This window comes from Leptidea sinapis, chromosome 1, assembly GCF_905404315.1.
Source record: "Leptidea sinapis chromosome 1, ilLepSina1.1, whole genome shotgun sequence".
Taxonomy (NCBI): Eukaryota; Metazoa; Arthropoda; class Insecta; order Lepidoptera; family Pieridae; genus Leptidea; species Leptidea sinapis.
The window spans coordinates 5,802,448-5,824,303 of NC_066265.1; the positions used below are offsets into that span (position 1 = coordinate 5,802,448).

The 21,856-nt window shown below is 34.3% G+C and overlaps 1 protein-coding gene across 2 annotated transcripts in view; it reads right to left on the minus strand.

Annotated features, from left to right (window-relative positions):
• Window positions 1-21,545, minus strand: part of LOC126968756 (tyrosine-protein kinase Src64B) — a 123,663-nt gene extending 102,118 nt beyond the window's left edge. For both annotated transcript variants that reach the window (XM_050813882.1, XM_050813879.1), the window contains exon 1: window positions 21,346-21,545. The gene's annotated coding sequence lies outside the window, so the exon portion shown is untranslated. The remainder of the gene's footprint in view (window positions 1-21,345) is intronic.
• Between the last annotated feature and the right edge of the window lie 311 nt (window positions 21,546-21,856).

Sequence of the window (21,856 nt, forward strand, 5' to 3'; positions counted from 1 at the left end):
CGTAGTATTTGTAGAAGTATTTTAAGTAGATTTTCAAAAAATCTTACTTTTTAGGACTATAGCGCCTTAAGATGCAAAAAGCGTTTCAGACTACATTTTTATCAAATCACTGCATGTTCATTCTTCATCGTAATCTATATTTGCTATTCCCAATAAAGAAAAAAATATTTCTAGACCCATTGCGAAATTCCACGCACACGAAAGTTCAGTACTAAGTATCGTTAAAAAATTACGAAATCCTTAGACTTATAAATTTACTATTAACTTTGAACTATTATACCAGTGTCGATAATAATCCTACATCGTATATTCAGTATTACTTAGTTACATTACATTTAGCAGCTGAACTAGCTAATTCAATTATTTCTGCTGAACTGCACAATTCACATAAACCGCTATAATCCCGGCGAACTCCAGATTGTACACGTTCCATTGAACTCCAAAACTCGTTCAAAAGCTTTAATGCGTAACACCTAACAGCTCTAAGTTACTTCAGTCACAACAAACAACCCTGTCTAGACGTAGACACTACAAATGTATGCAGAAACTCCACGAGAGGAACAAAGACGGCATGAGACAATGCAGCTCATTAACTTTGCCGTGAAATATAAGAATCTAGTTCGTTCATGCATTCAATTTATTTTGCCTTTTTTTTACTTTAGTTTCATAGCGAATATGATAAGCCTGCACGCGGTATTTACCCATTTTGACGACTAACCCCCTTATTCATAATGATCCGCTAACTTTAAACAGCCGCTTAGGAGTGTTTTTTCTTATTCTGACTTAGGTCAATAGAAGAAGTGAGAATTAGCAATGCTTTAAGTTAAGCAGACTATTATGAATAAGGGGGTAATACTGAATCCTGCTTGATAATAACATTATATCCCACATATTACAATAAATAATAGTCCAAATATTTCGAGTTTTCTTTAGGGTTAATTTCGCCAATATTTGTCTTTTAAACATTTCGACACGTGTTTTTGACTCGCCAAAATCTGGCACGAGACTGAGTCTCGTCAAGTCAACGGTCCTCCACAGTGCGGTTTTCAAGGAGCTTTCTTGTGCGGTGTTTCCGGGACGATACGACATGGGTACCTTCAAAAAAAGCGCGTACACCTTCCTTAAAGGCCGGCAACGCTCCTGTGATTCCTCTGGTGTTGCAAGAGATTGTGGGCGGAGGTGATCACTTAACAACAGGTGACCCGTACGCACGTTTGTCCTCCTATTCCATAAAAAAAAACTCTAAATATTTGGATAGTTATGGATTTCTGCAAAGTAACGCCTACTTCAATAAATTTTCATAAGTACTAGTATTCCTTGTCAGTGACTTCTCGGTACCAGACATACTTACATAGTCAAATCAAATTATCAAAATCTGATAAAATAAAATAAAAATACTGCCTTAATACAAAAGTGGAATTAAAATAAAAGTATAATAAATATAAGAATTATAAATAATTCCTGAAGAGTTCTCATCATTAGCAGCTTTCCAGACCTAGTTGTTACTTGATGATAAACATAGAAGTGTACATAAAATAGTACCTCTTGAATAAAACATTTGTTAACGGATTAAAACTGTAAGTAAAGTTATTGTAACTTAACGTACTAAAAGTTACTTTTGGACACGTGACAGTCCTTCTGAAAACGTGAGTAGGAAAGGTCACGAAACGTCGGTTGAGTGAGTAAAATAATAATAAAAATGAAACATTTAAGCAAAAACAAATGTCAAAACACAGTTCCAATTACACGCGTTTAAAATGTGTTTTATTTAAATGTGTAATACTCGCGATAGTCAGAGAAAATACTAAATAGTACCTCAATAAAGTAAAAATCAACATTTACTACCGCTTGAGAAACGACGTATGATCTCTGACATTGCTTTCTTCTTGAAAATAGCTCAAAATAAGGTTGATTGTCCTCATCTTCTTTCAACAATTTCATTAAGAACTTCGTCAATCATCTACTAACTACCAGTAGAAATAATTAATTTGGATATTTTTAATACAACTGTCAAAGCAATGAAACAATGTATCATGAAAACATTTTTTGAATCCTAACCTGTAAATATCAAATGTGCTTATTATTAGATTATAATTTTACATGTTTACTCTTTATCATTTTGCTTCTTTCTACTTCTATTGTCTATTAGTGAATATCTGTAATTAGCTCTGAGTTTTTATTGTATTTTTATTTTGTGTAAATAGCTGTTGATATTCCTTGAAATAAATAAATTGAATTTTAGAAGGTCTCCGAATTCACTATCCAATTATGATAATATACATTAATATTAAAATTGGTACCAATCATAAGCTACCTGTATAGCCGAGTGGTTAGCGATCCTACCTACTAAGCTAGAGGTCCCGGGTTCGAATCTCGGTAGGTACAAGCATTTATATGATGAATATGGATGTTTGTTTCCGAGTCATGGATGTTTAAATGTATTTATGTATGTTTATATGTATGTTAATATAAATTTATGTATGTTTAAGTAAGTATATTGTATTAAATATATTGTAACCCATAATGTCTTGTAGCCCATAACACAGGCTATATATGCTTAACTTGGGGCAAGATAATTTGTGTAAAAAGTGTGTCAAAGTGATCCCAGCGGAAACTCCATAGGGAGTGCCGCTTGCGCCTCTCTCTCCCCATGAGAAGGTCGCCTTCGATGTAGGCTTAGAGGGCACCTGCCCAAAGCCAACTGCAGGTGGTGTTTAGTGGGTAGGCACCTAGGTTTCACGTGAGTCCCACATAACCAACGCAGACTTAGGCTGCGTTGGTATACATGAGCATTCACCACCTCCCTCCCGTCGTTATCCCGGAGGGTAGCCCATTCCCTTGCTTGGGCGCAAAAAAAAAAAAAAAAAAAAGTGTCAAAGTGTGTCAAAGTACCTTCTTTCCATAGACCTCTTTAGATTAAAGAATAAGGAAGAGATTTATGAAATAAAATATTCATTTATAGGCAATAATTTGACCTATTTATCGCTCGATCATATTTACAAAAGTACAAAACACGAGATAGCAGTAGGTTAAGTGATTTCTGTTGTCAATAAAAACACTCCTATTTTTAATTAAACAAAATACACGGATCTCAAGTTGGAACTCAATTAATTCATGTCAGGATGATAATCCTTGACATATGAAAGCGAAGAACTAGGTTAACATAACAATGGATTATCGTACTTTTATTACTACTTGATGATTTCATACACTTTTTATGAAATGGGCTTACGCGTCCACCAGTCTCCCATACTTTTACCAGTAGGAGGCTCCTTTGCACCGGATGCCGGCTAGATTATGGGTACCACAACGGCGCCTATTTCTGCCGTGAAGCAGTAATGTGTAAGCATTACTGTGATTCGGTCTGAAGAGTGAAATTACTGGGCAAATGAGACTTAACATCTTATGTCTCAAGGTGACGAGCGCAGTTGTAGTGCCGCTCAGAATTTTTGGAGTTTTTCAAGAATCTTGAGCGGCACTGCATTGTAATGGGCAGGACGTATCAATTACCATCAGCTAAACGTCCTCCTCGCCTTGTCCCTCATTTTCATAAAAAAATACTGTCCCGCAACATCAAAGGAATTACATTCCTGATATATTATTGCAGTATAAAAAGAAAGGAGGCAGACCAGAAAAAATATGACACAATGATATAAGACAAGCGGCAGAAGTGATCTTCGTGGTTGGAGGCTTTTTTTGCCGACTGGCAAACAAATTGACAGAAAAAATCCAATTCTAGATTACGATAATATTTAATTTTGTGAACCTGAATGAAATACTACTGTTGTTTTTGACATAACCGATATTGATTGACCTTTGCCGGACCGCTGCATATGTTGTGAACTGTTTTAAAGATATCCTAGTAATATTGACTTGGAATACCCGCGTTTCCATACGCGTATGTTCCAAAATTATAAATAAAAAACTAGACTCACAATTACTCTCAAAAATTTTCTAATGGAAAACTCTGCCTAAGCGTCGATTAGGCAGAGTTTTCGTTCAGTTGTGTCGACCGCGCTTTGAATACAACGCCACGAAATGACAAAGTCTTCAGTGAAAAACTGAAAAAAACTGAAAAAGGATAGTGTGTTGTATTTCTTGTATTTATATAAATGTTCTTACCTCGTGTTCGAGTCCGAGCTTCTAATGCGCGTATGTACAATGGACTTTGGACATTACTACCACGGAATATAGTGTTAATTTTAATAAATGTTTTAATGTTATTTGTATAATGTTTGTCCTTTCTTAATGATACCACAGGTTGGGAATGGAGCGACCGCCCTCAGGATAATTAATAATAAATTATACTGTACGATATTACATTGTAAAGATATTTTAAGAAAAAAAAGAAGCCCGCTGAGTTGCTTGCTCGTTCTTCTCAGATCTGAAGCATAAGTTTTCGAATGGGCGGTAGTTTTTGGCATTCAATAAGTGATATCATATCCTATTTTGAAAACAAATATTTGAATTTGAATTTGAGAATAGGCCAAGGCAAACATCGGTTTGTATAGACGTACAAACAGGTAGATATTCACAGTAACTTCCCCCAGATATACCTATTACAAGAATTTCCAATCAAAATGGAGCAAAATAGTTGCAGTACATCCGACGCACTACATTACCTTGTTGTTTGCAAATATTTCAATGGCCTGGAAACTCTTCAGGTGACAGACATCTAGGCCAACGATTACAGCCTTGATAGTTTACACAGAGAACAGGAATCATAAAAGCACTTTATCGGTTCCTATACTCACGTTAATTAAAAGAATATTGGAATCAGCGTCATAATTGTTAGCGCGTTCTACTTTCCGGCCATGGCGTTCACAAAGGCTTTTTATTCGTTATTTTTTGTTTCTTAATCACGAAAGATTCGAGAAGAGATAATAATTAAAAATGTTCAACATTAGTTTACTATTTATAATGGATATATTATTATGAGATTTTATTAAATATATCAGATTACAGAATATTTTACCAAAGAAAAGATATTTACTACAATACCAATTTTTAAACACATTAAAAATATCTTTCCTATAAACAAATCCTCCTCTGATGTTGCAAAAGTGGGGGCTGCGGTGATCACTAACGCTTGTTCGACATCCTTTTTCATAAAAAAGGTGACTGCGATCGCACAACAGAAGTGAAAACTTAATGAAAGCGGCGTGATAATGTACATAATTATGTGTAACAGGGTAAATATTTATACTCTGGTAAATTTTTATTCTGAATGATCGCTTCGAGTCGACTGTATCCGAACAAGCATAACATAACCGACCATGACAGATGAGTTTCAAGCAATACTGTGCAATACGCACAAAAATAAAGTGCAAGACGCGCTTTTACAAGAAATAACATAGAAAACACCAAAACATCCTCAATAATTTCCTTGTTTAATCCCCGCGCGTTAATAAAGGGTAGGCCGCCATCATGAGCGATCTTCTGCAGACAAACACTACAAAACACCAATGTAAAGTACCGTTTGCAAACAGACAACGGCCAGCTGAAATCACAGCATGTAAATATGACAAAGTTCTATTCTTGTATATCTATACGCGTGTTTCCCATTGGACATCAAGACTTGAACCCCCTTATTCATAATGGTCCGCGAACTTTAAACAGCCGCTAAGGAGTGTTTTTTCTCATTCTGACTTAGGTCAATAGAAGAAGACAGAGTGAGAATTAGCAATGCTTTATGTTAGCAGACTATTATGAATAAAGGGGTTTATGATTAAATTTATTATAATTTAAACATATTAAGTATTCGTTAACTGAAAAATAAGAAAGAGGAAAGGTGACACTTTATACTTTAAATTTCTAGAAGCATGAGGCTTATCTGTAGGTAAGCAATCCCATCCTCTTTCTAGCATTGAACACAATCTAAGACCAAAACCTTGCAATTCACACTTCAAGCTCTTGGGGATTTTTCGTTCTTTAAGGGTTGCTTAAATTCCACCAAATAGTCTTCTGATCAAATTTATTAGGGTTTCTTTTAAAATATAACATGTTTATTTATTAAGGACAATCAACGGGTTACAATTAATCATTATTAATCTAAAGAAAATGAGGTGCTTACATATTAATTGTTAAATTGTAGACCCACTTAGAGATTGGCACAGCTTGCAAAAGAGATACTAGTTAGAAGCAGAAGAAACGAAAAAGAAGAGGGATAAGATATTATAAGATCCAACAAGCTGTAACAGTCAACTAGCTGGTTCTAGTACAATGAACAAATAACACACAATTAGAGCTAACATAAAAATAAAATCAAAAAAACCCTGATAATAAAATTTTCTAAATCTAGTACAATGGACAGATAATACACAATTAGAGCTAACTTAAAAATAAAATCAAAGAAACCTATATATAGCTGTTATTTAATTTTTATATAATTTTTCATACTATTTTTTTGAATATATGTAAAGTACTGCCAATAGTAGCAATAGAGTAGTATATACCTGCCCTATTTCACAACACCCAGTCAGCGAAGCTTATCTCCATAGTTCTACCGCATTAAATATTCTCTTTAAATGGTTCGCAAAGATCTTGTGAAGCTGTATTTGGCACGTTGGGAACAAAACGAAACTTTCTAAATAAGGTACCTCAGATAACGCAAGAGCTTGAAGTATAGTATTAAATCATACGCATAATCCATATTATTAGTGCATTAATTGTACCAGAACTTAGACAGTGTACTGGCCACAAAACAAATATGAAATATTATTACTTGCTAAATCCTTACTTCCTTGCGAATGTGACTATGTTTATTTGTTTATTGTTTTTTACGCTCGTACCAGATCATCATGATATTTTGGAACCATGTTGTTAGCGGTACAGAAAAGGGTATCTACTTTTAACATCGAGGCATTTAAGAAGGAATTTGGGATTCTTTTGGAAATCCAAGATGGCCGCCGCGTAAGAAAAATATTACCTGCACAGTATGGATAGGTATCGCGTCCAAGGTTTGTGGTATGACTTAGATTGAATTAAAAATCATTAAATTTACAATTTTTAATATAATATGCATCATTGATCATATTATAATATAGGTAGGTAATTAAAAATTTGAACATACATTAAGATGAAATCTTTAAACACACGCTGCAAAATGTTTGATATTGTATATATATTTTATATTTAGTCCTCAATAATACTGGAATGTTCTGAGTAACTTAATTAAATACTATTGACCGTAAAGTTTGGTCGAGTAGAGGTCAGCTAAAAACGGATTTTACGAAATTCCATCAGCGAGAGTTTTTTTTAACAGAACAACGTCTGTCGGGTCCGCTAGTTTATAATACAATCCATTTTAGGACTTAACTCTCGATATTTTTATTTTTTTTCGAGAGGAGTAAAATACATTTACGTATTGAAGACCCCGGGGCCCATATGTCGGGCTCGGGTGTAAACACCCCCTACCGACTAAAAACTTCTGTGCTGATAGCCCTGAAGGCTTTTACAGCGAAGCTGGGCGGGGGCCTTGGAGGCCGAAAATGTAGCTCGCAGGCGCAGGGCGTCTCGGAAGGAGACTCGAACCTCCGACCGCCTGCTCACTAGGCTGGATGCAGAGAAGATCACTAACGATCTAATATATCTGTTAGTCCAGTGGACTCTAGATTTGAAGAGACTTAGCACTCGCCGGCGAGTGCGGTGATATATGTATGTAAATATGTGTGAGTGTATGTAAGTGTGTGACTATTTGTGTGTAGTGTTATTGTAGCTGTATGATTTGTGATGTGAGTGTGAGTGGTGTTAAACGATTACAGGACGAGGACTATCTCGTCCGGCTTCTATCAAAGTGTGTACCTACTCTCGAATTATCAGAGCTGGTGAACAATACCAAATGCTTGTTAGATAATACTGAAATGTAAATAGATTTATTCAACGATTATTTTGGCTCACTTAAAAAATTAATACCTATTAACATACTTTTAAGTCAAATAACTAACTAAAACACAAAGTACCTGACACAAATCTTCATTGTAACCTTAATTCGAACTTAATTATATAAAACACAAGTTTTATTAGTAAGAACAAGTTCAAATTATAATATCGATATTTATTTCCTTTATGATTTTTGAACTTTAGTACGCACATTTATATATGTTACGACATATATATAGTAGAGTGTACTATACTATCCTTGTTCCTTTCACTTGCAACTATTTCATAGAAGCGCACTTATTCTAGGCATTTTTTTTTCTCAAAATTGATTCCTTGAGAATTCTTTTTGATGTAATTTCTAATATACTGGATACTACTACCGCTTTGGAAACAAATTGCGCTCTGAGAGAGAAGAAGCGGCACAAGAAACTCTTCCAGCATTCTTTTTTTGCACTCTTTTTAATAAAAATATACAATATTGTACTGTCATTGCTATTGCTATAAAATAATCATAATCTAGTCCCAGGCTGTCCGATCACTTAGATAGTCAGCTGTGGAGTAATAGGATTTACGACGGAGCCATTCTTTAATAAAACATTTAAATTTATTTATAGATAGATAATGCCTGAACAGTGGCTAGGACTTTATTATTAAAGTGTATACATTTATTTATATTAAGCCTACTAGAATTAGTTACAAGCAATCCTTTATTTCTAGTGTTATAATAATGAAAATCACTATTAAGAGCAAAAGATTTAGACCGGGTGCCTTCTTTAGGACATTTTCGATCTGGGAGACGATTTTTCAGTTTATAGCGCTCGAATTGAAAGACGAGTGATCGATAATAACTGTCACACAACAGCATTTTTACACGCTTTTTATTCATTTGGATGCAATTTTGAACCACCTTAAACGGCCAGATTTAACTGAACAGACAAAACATTAATTTGATAAAATGTTAAATTATTATTTTTTTCCATCTATCGTCATTAATGTAAGGAATTGATGTTAATTTTAAATCTAAACAATTATCTTTTCAAATAAAACGTGTTTTTTAGTTTGTTTAAACTATTTTTGATTCAAAATTGTTTACGCATATACACAAAAATAAATCGACATTAGAGTTCGAAACTTCGAATCTCAAAAGTCATGATCGTTAAATTTACAGCACATTCCATGCACAATCATTCTATAAATTTTCACAGCTAATATTTCACCTTTAACTTTCATCTATCTACACTATGTGCGTGACCATACAACATAAACCATCACAAACTATAAATAATTTATATTTATTGTAAAAGGAAATATCGCCCTTTTTCGTAGTGCTTTCATGCAGTAAACATTGAGACGAAAACAAACAAAAGGCATCGAAAGATAAAAACGCTTATCATAAAAAAGCAAAAACAAAGATGAAGAACAGACATCTCAATACGCCAACGCAATACGTGGGTTTATACACAATACAGCTTATTATCTTTTTTAATGACAGGGTCTTCCACAAATAATGGGATTGAACATCTTTTGGGCATTATTTCTGGCCTATGATTCAATGTCAGTAGGATTGATAAACAATCCGGCTAAAGTCAAACACGGTAGGTAAAAAGTGCGATATAATTTAGATACCGTATAACTATTATTCATAAAATAAAATGTTCTAATTTATTTCTGATGACTTAATAATTAATAACATTATTAAATAACTTAAATACTCTAACAAAATTAATTAATTACAAATAGAAAATATCATTAAGAACGCTATCGGCAGGTAAGGTGCCCATGAAGATGGCAACGTTACCTCTTTTGAAATAGCCAAACTTATCCTTTGACAGATGTACGTACCAGATCTTGGGTCACCTGTTAAATCGGTTAGACGCCTGGATAGCTCTTTTACGAGTTTTTGTGCCGATGAACCCCAAGGACCCATTGTCTCCACCCCAAAGGGAACAAATATGTATTCATCACCGAGTGATGCTGCACCTCCCGCTCTAGATGAATGTTCAAAATGAGTATCCGTACTACTGTAAAAATATATTTATTTTATCGGAGAGTTAAGGTGCCAACTGGCAAGTTAATAATTTGCAAATAGAAACAAAAAATGCGTAGAGTCGTCGTCTTCTACTGCATTTCATATGACATGAATAGCATAACGCTATAAAATCGATTTTTTTTTATCAACAGGGCAGTCTCAAGTATTCGTTCAAATCAATTCCATGGCACTTGTGGATACACAGATATTGTTGAATTATCTTGAGGTGGCCTATAATGAAAAGCACGGCAATACAGATACGTACTTCTAGGTTTCAGGAAGTTTTTAATTTGTCAAAACGTTTAATTTTTCTGGATGTAAAGTGTAGATTCACAAACGGACTTAGCGCCTATTAAAGGATTAACCTTTTACATCGCAGCTGTAAATTTTCTAATCGTTTAGTAATTATTTAAATATACATAGCTACTACATGGGCACCTTTGTATACCTTCCTATAAGGCCGGCAACGCTCCTGTGATTCCTCTAGTGTTGCAAGAGTATTTGGGCGGCGATGATCACTTAACACCAGGTACGTACGCTCGTTTGTCCTCCTTTTCCATAAAAAAAATATTTATATTATAAATAATAATAACTACAGAGTGGGAATAGATACTAACGTGTAACAGGTTCAGCATATCGAAGTAAAATACGCTAAAAACATAAATAATAGTACCCGGTATAATGCTTTGATGTATTCCGAAACAAAAAACTGTTTTAAATGAACAATACTCGTAACGTACGTGAAGTATGACGCTTGAATAATTAAATAAACACGTAAAAGATGAGTTTTTAAGGCAAATTCTTGTTTCTTATTTGAATTGTAGATTTGTTTTTGCCGGGTAACCTTTACAACGAGGTTTTTAAGCTCAATAGCCGACACAGAAGTTTCAATGGCACGAATGAAATTAGCTAGGGACTTCAGAATAATTTTGAGTTATTGATAACTTATTTTTGGACGTAAATATATTTCTCATACATTTATCTCGCGAAATTTGCTATTTATTTACCAATCGTTCTATAAACAATCAGAAGTTTTGTATGTTTATGAAAATAAAAAAAAAATTAACAAAAAAACAACCGACTTCAAAAACACTAGATATAATGCACTAAAAAGTATAAAAATAATTGCATATTTTTAACCAATCTAATTAATCAATCAATGTTATTTTTGAAGTCATTCATTTCAGTTGTATTAATATTATTCAGTGAAAAAGAACACATCTAAATAAGTACATATTGATGTTTTCTAGTGGTTCGTGTTAATTAGCACAGTTTCCTGATTTCAAACGATTTTAGTTCCATGTGGCACAACAATTTCCGAAAGATGCCTTTTAGTTGTTTGGCATTAGGGTTCTCATTATAACCACCACGCATACATATAGCCCCAAAATAATTTTGCGTGGCGGCCATCTTGGATTTCAAACATGATTCCGAATTCGTTCTCTGCACCCTCGAGAACCACGGATATAGCTGGGAACGGCTCCTTCATCGATTTTCAAAAAACAACGATTCTCAAGAAGTTTCACTCCACGTGTTGCTTTTATTAAATTCCAAAATTTTATTTCTTCTTTCATAACTGGTAATCTAGTATTTCTTACAATTTACTGATTTAGGGAAATGTCTATCTATGTCTCACTTACAAGATTATTTGGTTGTGTTTAGCTGTGTGCGTGTTGGCGAATATAAGTACGTGACGCTCACGCACACATTAATTAAAATGTTACTTCTATATTGACAGGAACTATGAATTAAACTATCGTTCTGAGCGTTATTATTCTATGGTACCTACCACTTTAATAATCTAAGGTACCCTACCTAACCTACTGAATAATATATTTTCTTTTATAATTAATTTTGATTAATGATAATTAATTTAATTTGTATAATAAGGGCAGATTTAAATAACGTAGGTACTAGGTTAGAATCACTGTTTGAGAATTTACTCAACAAATGAATAATAATTATTCGTATTACATTATTAAATGAATTATGTAAGTTCTGTTTTACCACAATTGACAGAACTTTTGAAAAAGTTACCACGAGAGAAAGTACTACGTAATACGTATAGATGGCGCAAACAAGAAATACCAAACAACGAAAAATATACGCTCTAGTACAATTCAAATTCAAATATTTTTATTCAAAACTAGCTGACCCGGCAGACTTCGTACTGCCTCAATCCATAAATAAAATACCTACTTTTGTATAAAATAAACTTAAAACAAACAAAAGGAATCCTTTTATATAAAAACAAATAAAATAAATGCTCGGTACGAATAAAATTTTATTATTATTTTCGATTAATTACACACAATTACCTTACTTACAAAACAGAGTTTTCCTGAAATTTTTTTTTTTATGGAATAGGAGGACAAACGACCGTACGAGTCACCTGTTGTTAAGTGATCACCGCCGCCCACAATCTCTTGCAACACCGGAGGAATCACAGGAGCGTTGCCGGCCTTTAAGGAAGGTGTACGCGCTTTTTTTGAAGGTACCCATGTCGTATCGTCCCTGAAACACCGCACAAGGAAGCTCATTCCACAGCTTTGTAGTACGTGGAAGAAAGCTCCTTGAAAACCGCACTGTGGAGGACCGCCACACATCCAGATGGTGAGGATGATATCCTAACTTGTGGCGTGTTGTGCGAAGGTGGAATTCGGCGGCAGGCATCAGGTTAAACAGCTCTTCGGAACACTCCCCGTGATAAATGCGGTAGAAGACACACAATGAAGCGACGTCTCTACGCAACGCCAAGTGATCCAGCCGTTCACAGAGCACTGGGTCCCCGACAATTCGAGCTGCTCTGCGTTGCACGCGGTCAAATGGATCGAACTGATACTGGGGTGCGCCAGACCAGAGATGACAGCAATACTCCAAGTGTGGCCGGACCTGCGCTTTGTAGAGCGCTAGTATGTGGGCCGGCTTGAAGTATTGCCGTGCTCTATTAATGACGCCCAGTTTCTTTGAAGCCAATTTGGCTTTGCCTTCGAGATGACCACGAAATTGGTAATCGCTCGAGATTTCGAGACCCAGTATTCCGATACTAGGCGCGGCTTTAAGAGAAGTGTTCTCGAAGAGCGGTGATCTTGGTGAGCGCTCGACTTTCTGACGTCCAACGAAAACAGAGCTCGCCTAACAGTTTTCTGTCTGAACTGTACTTCAGGCATAGAGCTCTGACACCACGGGATGGTCGGCGGTGTTTTTCCGTTGTCGTCAAGAGTCGAGTTGGAGGCGAAAAGAGTGCACAAGAGATCGGCTTTCTCTATTGCCGTATGGGCCAGGGTGTCATTCCTCATGTGCAACGGCGGCATGGACGGCTGGCTGAAGTTACCAAGAGCAGCTTTCGACAACGACCAGAACTTGCGTGTTCCGGTCGGGTAACTGGAAAGCTGCTCGCCGATTTTGACGACGTATTTTGACTTTGCACGGGCGATTTGCCGCTTAAAAAAATCTGGAGGCACGGTTGTATTTCCTCTTAAGAACTGTGCAGTTCGGATCCTTTGTGCCCAGCACCGCAACCCAAGTTCGATAAGCCTGTTTTTTGCAGTCAGATGCTGCTTTAACAGACACATCGAACCAGGGCTGTGATCTGCCACCGATGGGTACTACAGAGTTTCGTATAAAAATATCCATACCCTGTAGTATCACATCGGCTACTGCAACGGCGCAGGCACTAGGATCATCCGAAGGGAAACAAACCCTGCCCCAAGGGTAGGATGCAAAAAAGGAACGCATCCTATCCAATGGCCACCGGTCCTCGACACTAACCTATGCGAAACATAGCGGCACTAGGCCGCTACTTCACGCCGGTATTCTGTGCGAGTGTGGTAATTAACCCGGACGAGTCTGGCCCGATTGTGCTGACGTCAAAATCGGCAGCGTGACTCTCCCACTTCTAAAAAGCCCTTAGTCGCCTCTTACGACACCCATGGGCCTGGGACTCCCCTATTCTTTTTACGCCCCGGGAAAAGTGCAGGGCAAATACTGGCTAATATACATACTGGCTATTATAAGGTTTCAATTTGATATTGATAGACACACACAGTTATGATACAGTCTGTTAATCAATTCAAAGCTTTCTGATAAAAAAATTGTTTTGGTTTATTGGTGCGGTTAGGTTCAGAAATTTTATTTTTGAACAAAACTTAAAATTAATCAATCTACATAAAATTTATCTGATATATATAGTTAACAACTACAGTTACCTAAAATTAAGTTTATTTTTTACCTCCTGAGAAAGTTAGAAAGAATTAATAATTCTAATTAGTTATTTATTTTAATTTGATTTCTGAACTATGGGGGACACATCAAAGAAAAATCAAAATCGTTGTTTTTATTTAATTCCGATCATTTTCATATTCACCTTTTAAACCTTCTCTGGACTTCAACAAATAATTCAAGACCAAATTTAACCAAATCAGTCCAGCCGTTCTCGAGTTTTAGCGAGACTAACGAACAGCAATTCATTTATATATATATATAGAAGATAGGATGTGATATCACTTACTGAAAGCCAAAAACTACCACCCAAAATTCCAAAATGAATACCTCAAATAGCTAGTATACTATCACAGGTAGTATTAAAGTAACAACTTGTATTTTGTAATAGGTATTTGTCACTGCTTCTTTTGAGTCACAGTCATAACTCATACCTATTATTGCAGTTAGCCTAGTACTCTCAACTCTACTAATAAGTGGCAACGGTTCTGCTTCTCGCAACGCAATCACAATGAGAGTCTCTACTCTCTAGTGTAACACGAACGACGCCATGTCTAATTTTTATCTGTCTATGTTTCATATAAACATGACAAATATACAAAAAGTAAATTTACGGTTTTAAATGGCTACTGAAGAAATATATTCTAAACTTACGTAGTGTCTACTGGAGTAAATAGATCAAGGGTGTGCTATGCTATGTATAGCGCCACCTAGCGGTCTTGAGTAACAAAGTTATTTTTCCTGCTTGACTTCCAAACATTTATTCATCGGGATACGTGCTGTATTTCAAAAGTAAATCTTACGAATTATTGTAGAGTTTATTATATACATCTTTTATATAGGTACATTTTGCTATTGTCTCTCATTTTCTCAGCCTCAATTAGCTGACTTACGGATTCAATATTTGATTTGTTAACCGCAGAACCTGGGCAAATAGGACGTGTCATTTCAAAGTTTGGCTGTACAAAGTTCTCTGATAACCGTTCTGTTATGATTTATTCATTTTATTAATTTGATTTTATTAATTTGATTTATAACAAAGTATACTTTTATATAAAAAACCGACTTCAAAAACTGAAAAGTACCAAGTAATCAGAAAATTTAATTTAATACACCACTTATGCAAACCTTTTTCTTTAATATAAATAAAATACTATTATTTATATGTGCTACGTATTGATAGGTTTTAAGTCGATATGATTTTACGACGACACGTCACTCAAACGGTTAGCTCAGTTGAGAGAGCACTGGCACGGAACGCCAGAGTTCGTGGGTTCAAGTTCCGCATCGTTCATAAAATTTTGTTTTCAAATTTTAACTCGAAATAATGTCCCTAGTTGCATTTTTACTAGAAAGCAATATATTTATCTGATAATAATGGACATGTTTAGCACGTTTTTCAATTCTCTCTTGGAATGTATTTTGTTAACGGTCATTGCGTCTTTATTAATTTTATTGATTTCAGTACACATAATGTTGCAAACTGTTTCATGTGTTCTGCTTTATTACGAATCCAAATTATTCTGATTACACGAAGACCAAGGCGGCCCATACTTCAGTCGCATTGTGTTAAGATAAAAAACAGCCATTGTGCGATATCCTCTTTATTTTTATGATAGTGGCTTCTTTGAACTGGCTAGATATATATATACACGCCTTTTGCTGTGTCGTCAAGTAATGTGCAAGTATTATTTAGTTAAATTACTAGGCTTTACATCTTATGTATATCTAAGATGATGATTTGGTGACGAACGCAATTGTAATTTTGGGATTTTCAGGAATCCTGAGCGCAATTACCATCAGTGATCAGGTGACGGTGTTTCCTCGTTTCCTAGTTTTAATATAGACCAATTTTTTAGCTTTATTTCGTATGGATTGCTCCCCTAGAGGATCCCGGGAGAGATAAGTGCCATCTTTATTTTACATAGGAGAGATGTGAGAGAAGTATACAAACTCGGTCACTTAAAAGAGAAATTCAAAGAAATAAATATGTATTCTGTTATATCACAATATATGAAAACTTGTTTTATGTTCCTAAAAATAGGGACTTATTGGTTCCTTTAGTGACCCTAATATTTGAACACTAGGCGAAAACGTAATCTTGTGTTGCATACAACACATGTCTACAAAAATGTAAGCAATTCTTTCAACGGACAGTGTTTACCTTTTTGTAACGAAATTCAACAATATATCAGAGAATTATTGCCAGATACTAGTAATACTATACTGACAAGCAATCCTTCAATAAGTTGGTTAATTTTTATTCAAAAACTGTTGTAGGCTCCTACCGAAAAATTACTTTATAATATATTCATTGGTTGTATTTACAACCTTCTCTATTACCCTACAATATTGCTCTGTATACAAACGTAAAATAGCACGAGGAATAAAAAAAAATAAGTAATTTTGTTTTGCTACGCCAAAGGAGTATAGCATCTTGCGTGCGTACATACCTAAGTATACACTCATTTTTTATGGAAAAGGACGACAAATAAGTGTACGTATCTTGCTTAACTAAAAACAGAGGAATCACAGGAGCTTCATATAACAGCGGGATAGTTCTGTCGGAATCACAACAGTTCCAATAAGGCCAAACAGGACTAGGAAATAAGGTTTCATTGATGAGTTCCGATGCCAAATTTCCGGCTGCATCGCCGGATCGGTTCGGTGGAATATTAACATCTAAGTTAAATTAAATTCATCTAAAACTTTTTAATTATCAACGACACTCGGGTGGTCACGCCCATCGATACTTATCACAAAAAAATTCCGGAGTTAGCTCTAATGGCAGAGCACTGGCACGGAACGCCAGAAGTCGGGGGTTCGAGTCCCGCATCGTTCATAAAATTTTGGTTTCAAATTTTTATCTTGGATTATTTCAAACAAATATTAAGTAATTATGTAATCAGATTAGCTTTGATAGTGACGATAAATGCGGATTAATCCTGTAATTAATAACTGTAATTTCTTTAATCAATTATAAACTCAAACACAATCAGTGTTAGTATTGTAGTACAACTACATACATACTAAACTTGTAGTTTTCTATATGGAATATTAGCTCGGTCAGTTGTAGTTAACGATAAAAATTTTGATGTAAGATTTGATCCACACTTAGAACTACTTCTACCTACTAATTAATATTAATTAATTAAAGCGCGAAGACCTTCCTAAAATGTCGGCAACGCTCCTGTGAGTCCTCCGGTGTTGTGAGGCAGCGGTAATCCTCTAATATCAGGTCATACGCTCGTTAGCCTTCCACAACTTCCATAAAAAATTAACAAAGCAAGTTAAATAAAACGTTGTAAAAATAGCACCGGGTTGACAATTCGGGCGGAAATTGTCAATTGAATATCACACAAGTCCTCACCTATTGATTATGTATCGAGAAAATACCATCATATATACGTTTGCAGATAACCGCAACAATAATTCCCGCTAAAAATAGTATTACAGTTAGGTAGTATATTAGATACCAATTATAGTAACATAATGCCAATTCTTCCTTTTAAATTCTGGATAGCTGTAACACTAAAGTGACCCAGTTCAAAGTTCAACGTCCATACTCCTAAATAGATTCCGTTCAGTTTATTGCACTTAGTTACGATACGAGGGTATTTTAAGAAAAAATATTGATTTACCTATTTTCGCAACATTCGGCCACACCCGGTTTCTAATTTTGCTTAGTATCGAAATAAATTACTCGAAACATTAATGTTTTCATGTTTTCCTTTGTTTGATCATCACTTAAACTCAAAAAGACACTAGTTATTAATAAAAATTACCTACAAAATTCAGATAACAAAACAGAAAAGGTAATATGTATTTTTTTTAAATCATTGTAATGTACGAGTATTCCTGTCGTCTAATATATACATATAATTATTTTTAAATTTATAACTAGTGTGGCCTAGAACATTTCCCGACATTTCACATATTTTTTTCCTTATAAGAAGACCTTAATATCTTAAATCAATCCCTACAGTTAAAGAGAGTGGATTCGATCAAAATCCTTGCTGTCCCAATTTGAATTTGCATGAATTGTTTTTTTCACAATTGCAGATCAATACAACAAGAAAAATGACAAAAGTGTTGCTATAGCTCCAAAGAAGCTTCACAAGTAGTCGGAAAAGTGCAACGTGTTTATCATTCTGCGTCAGTCATGGTTAGGTGGGGAGGGTCTTGTTAAGGGGTCTGAAAGCTTCATTTTTGTGAAAAAGGAGAGAAAACTTCAGCCAAAGTAGATCTAGCCAATCTAGAGACTGTCTTAGGTCGTGTTGTCAAACCTCTTAGTAATTGCAACACTTTTTAAAAGTTTCCAGCAAAACTGCAGCTTCACAATGTACTAACTACTGAGGTTTCAATAAATAAATACTTATGAGTTTTATGATGATTAGGTACATTACGTCATAAACAATTCATTCAGTAAAATCAATGCATTTTTATTTGTAATAGAACTTGAGGCCGGAACTTTGAAATTTTCAAATTTGGAACATTTTATTTTACTTGCCAGTAGATACTTTTTAATGTGTAGACAATTGTTAATTAATTGAATGCATATAAAACCGCTTTTGTTTAAAATTTCCATAATTGTACTGAAAAGTTTTACGTGCCTGTTTAGTTGCAAATGGGTTTATAATGTATGTACCTACCTAATAGATATATATAGATGAATAATATAAATCTTTAAACTGGTATTTGTATTCTGTTGTTAGGTACCCAATATACAAGTTTTCAGCATGATACATATACGGTTAGGTTATTGATATAGGTTATCGAAGAATAGCTGTCCACTGGTCGACGTATATAAAAAGGTCATATCGGCGCCTGTGTAGGCGCCAGGGTGTCGACATTTGCTTGAATAAGAATGTATATTACCTACGATAAAGCGACGAAGATTTTGTAGATAAGTGATTAATATATATACATACATATTTCCATAATAGCCAAAGTGAATGAGTATCTGTTTCTGTGTATTATATTATTTTGGAAAGGTGTTTTTACCCGAACACTAAACTTCAATAATTCTTCATCAAGTTCAATGATTCAAACATTTATAAAATAATATATTTAATATATATATATTACAGTTCATTATGTTGACAGTATAATTAACTTTTTAGCTGTATTGTTTATTTTGGATTACGCGCATTTAATGGTGACCTAGTCTTTACATTTGTGATCTGATGCGAAATCCTTGGATCCCTTTTATGACTATAGTCAGGCGCGGGGTAGGCTTAATATTGGCAAAGACTTATCATGAAGAAGAAGTGCAGAATTCTATTCATATGGAAGAGAAAGACATGACGCATTATATACGCGCTTCGTAGGTACATCGATTTATTGAGTACTGCGGCTTTTCATCCATCTTGTTGTTTTAGGGGCATATTTTGGTCAGATGTTTTCTTAAGTACTAAATAAATCTACTGACAGAACGCGAGTGTTAGTAGTATTGTACGTGGAAATAATAATTGCACTATCGAACAGCAATATAATGAGGACGACAGTTTTTGTTTTTTAGGCGCTCGACTCAAACCACGAGATTAACTGTCACACAACAAACCAAAGTATTTATATCTGTTTATAAAAATATTATTGTTCCAATTAAGGAAATCACTATTTGCATTTTATTTAAATGATTAGTTTATAATTAAATTGATTTTATTGGTGTTGCATATAGATGTCGCGGCATTGTATATCTTCAACCACATTTATCACTGAGAGTGTTCTGAAGAGATGTTCAACCTGATTCCTGCTGTTGAATTCCATCTTCACATGACACACCAAAAACTTGGACATCATCTTCACTATCTGGATGTGTGCCATTCCCTTGCACTGTGGTTTTCTTTCATGTACAACCTAATAATGGGATAAACGTTCTTGCGCTGTTTTCAGGATAATATGACATTTTTGCCTTAAAAAAGCGTATAAACTATTATTTAAAGTCCGGCAACACCCTGTGATACCTCTGGTGTTGCAGGAGAATGTTGGCCCCCGTGATCGCTTGAAGATAAACATAGAGATCTATTTCATATCTCTTGGTATTGTGTGTCTTTCATAGAGTACATAACTGCTAACATTTCATCATTTACATCATACATGTTTATATTTAAAACACATTTTATTGTCATTGAGAACTATGAAGAAGATAATGAAGGTTTGGCAGGGCAAGTTTTTCCTTGATAGATTTGTTCTAAAAATGTTGTCATAAAAACTTTTTTAATAATAAATAATATAATTAGATTTAATTAAAATTAATTGAATTTAATTCACTTGCATATTTTAACTTGTATTATAATTAAAGCTAAAAATTAATAAGGACTCTTCATTATTTGACCCTAACACTCTTTGTTAGGTAAAAATGATATATAAACCAACAATATTTACACTAATAATTAATTAATATTGAATAATTATTATTTAATTTAAATTAAACTAAAGATCTCTTATTTTACATAACTACTGAATGAATTCTAATATTTTAAGTATTTTTTATATACCACCAACCTGTTCGATAAAACCACCACCATAAAATTCAACAATTATTGTATAGTTCCTCAGTAGTGTGCTTTTCAAGGAACTTTCATTATGTACAACCAAGCTAATGAAAATGCGAAAATTCCTTGTGAGGTGTTTCCAGGACAATATGACATGGATACCTTCAAAAAAACTGCAACACTCCTGTGATTCCCCTGGTTCACAATAGAATATGAGTGGTGGTTGTCACATAAAATCAGGTGACCCGTACACTTGTTTTTCCTCTCTTCTATAACAGAAAAAATATGTATCTTAAGAAATCTATAATCAACTATTCGTAACATAGTCATGATAATAAAGAAGTGAAAGCATCTAACCCAAGATTTTTATATTTTATCTACGACTTTATCATAATTTTTTTAATATTATATCTTGTAGTAAAAGTTTAAATTAACATTCAATTGTAGAAATACCATAACTAAAGCAGAGTATGTCGCATCTTTTATTCCGATATTCTTATAATAGCTGATGACTTATATTTATATTTATTGGAATATTAGTTATTAAAATTAAGTTTGGAATTTTTACTTCATAAATATATTGGATTTACATATTTTAAAAAAGTTTTCATTAAATAAAAATAACAAACTAAGTATGAACTTTACTTACTTAATAATTGTAAACATAATATAAAGTTTAACTACAATATTATTCGTCAGTACAAAATATAAACTTACCACGATTTTGTATTAATATCTTGTTCAAATTTCAAAACACGAATACTTCAAAAACGATCTACACTCTACAGCTTTGGAAAACCGGAAGTATAACTACAAAACCACAAAAATAGCAGTAATTAACAAAAATAATTCCACTTTCATTCATACAAAAATAATACTCAATAAGTTAATTTAAACTTTTGCAAGTAAAATAAATATTAAGAGGACAAAGATCAACACCCTCTTATTATGGGTTTCGGGTTACAGACTACAGTGAGTAGTTGAGACTTTTTGTTTGAGTACTGACTAGTGACTACTGAGTAAGAGTAATAACTACCTATAAGAATATAATTTTACTAGCCTATACTATATCAAGCCTAGAGAAGTAACAATAAGTTGAGCTGTATAGCACTGGCTTCACCTTTCTAGCCTACGCGATACGCATTACACTAAAAAGAAACGGACATATCTCACAATATCTGTCTTGAAATGCAAAACAATAACTTTTATTTCATTTCGATCTCCAGTC